Raw genomic sequence first — 1,884 nt, 5'->3', positions numbered from 1 at the left:
CCATTTTCCACTACATCAATCACTTCTCTTCCCACGTACGAACAAACGATAGTGACCCGAACGTGAGATGAATACACATTTCCTTTTTCCTTCTATACTACCAGTCCCGCAACAAACGATGGTTACACCCGCGCGGACATGAACACGTGTTATATCTAAAAACAGTCATTCTTTCAACAGTAAATAAATGACACGTTTATCTTATCCAGCAATTGAGTTTTTGTTTCCTTCATTCGATTCGTTGCATTATTTTCTTTTGTAATGGAATTAGGATTTATATATACTACCCCTCTACAGGAAAATGGTGACCCCGTTATTTTATAATGAAATAGATGCGTTTGAATGAAACACTCATACACACACACACACACTCTCTCTCTCTCTCTCTCCACAACAATACACTTTCGTTTATCTTATCCAGCAATTGAGTTTTTATTTCCTTCATTCCCTTCGTTTCATTATTTTCTTTTGTAACGAAATTAGGATTTATATATCCTAGTCCTCTACAGACTATTTCTTTATTAATTCGTGTAGTGACATCAAATAGTAGTTCATGGTTTTTCAAACATTGTGTAAGTGAACTACAAGATATCTAATGGGATTTGAAATTGAACTGTCAGTTCCATAGACTTCCGGTTTTGCCATGGACTCCTCGGCAAAGACGTCACATTTTTTTTTCACCATCTGTTCCTCGTTCACGTTACAAATTCGAGTTTGCTTACTTCCCCCCCCCCTCATTTCGAGGCTTACGTAATGGGATTTTTCCCCTTTTAAAACAAAAACTGAATTATTTTACCGTTCGCTTAAACTTTTTTTTTTCACACCTCTGTCCACCCAGACAGTGTCTATTTTTTTTTTCTAGTTGTATTGACTCTTTACTACACCACCTCTCCACACCCGGGCAACGCCAGGTACCCCACTAGTTGTAAATAAAAGAAATAATAATTCAATGGCTAACGCATTGACGAGAACTATGCACACATGAAAAGTTATGTATCTCCTTCCCACAGCAGAATAATGTGATACGAGGGTCGAAAAGAGGGATTTGAAAAGTTAACGCCCGAGAGGAAGAATACGCTGACCTGCAAAAAATGTCTGGGTAGTCTGTTAGCATTCCCCGGTAGGTATGTTAAGGATATGTGCCGGTGTTGTCATTTGTATGGGGGAGATCTCTTCAATGCGAGCTGCCTAGGTGTATGTAAATAAAATTGACAGGTCTAAAAGCACCATTTATAAAAATAAAAATTTTAAATGAACAAACTGTTTTAAAAACTACACAAAGGTGCAAACATTTTATTAAATGAGGAAAAACAAAAAAAAAAATTATTTGATCTACAAATATGAGGGCACAACTACTTGGCCCTTTGGCCAAGATCAAAGTGTAGTATCTGTTCTTCAGATGCCGCACTTCCATTTCTTGTTCTCTTTCGGTGGAGAAGTCCTTCACGACTGAGACAATTTTTTGTGTTTGTACCTTTTCTCCACATTAAAAAACGACCCAGGTGTCTAACTCTGTCCCGTGGGGAGGCATTGTAAATAGGTACCAATATGAGGGCACAGATATTCAACTTATGGAAAAAGAAAAGAACAACAAATACAAAGAACCCTTCAGTTTCTGATGGATTTTCTAAAGTCCTAAATTAATAAGATACATTTCATTAAAAAAAAGACAAAAAACACATATCATAAGAACTAAAGAAGAAAAAAAAAACGAATGATTTTTTTCTTTTTTTTTTCCTCATTTAATAAAATGTTTGAACCTTTAAGTGATTTTTAAAATAATTTATCTGTTCATGTTAAATTTTTTATATATATAAATGCAATTTTGTGTGTGTGAGAGAGTTCGTTCCTGATAGACTCCAAATTTTTTAAAAAATTTACAGA

At 35.2% G+C, this 1,884-nt stretch overlaps 1 pseudogene; it reads left to right on the top strand.

The window, feature by feature from the left end:
- Window positions 1-1,348: 1,348 nt before the first annotated feature.
- LOC145288468 (U2 spliceosomal RNA) lies at window positions 1,349-1,501 on the top strand (annotated as a pseudogene).
- The last annotated feature ends 383 nt before the right edge of the window (window positions 1,502-1,884 follow it).

The sequence above is a fragment of the Euprymna scolopes genome, chromosome 11 (assembly GCF_053919585.1).
Source record: "Euprymna scolopes isolate OS-2025 chromosome 11, ASM5391958v1, whole genome shotgun sequence".
In the NCBI taxonomy this organism is placed as follows: domain Eukaryota; kingdom Metazoa; phylum Mollusca; class Cephalopoda; order Sepiida; family Sepiolidae; genus Euprymna; species Euprymna scolopes.
This window is presented reverse-complemented; position numbering and strand designations above follow the sequence as displayed.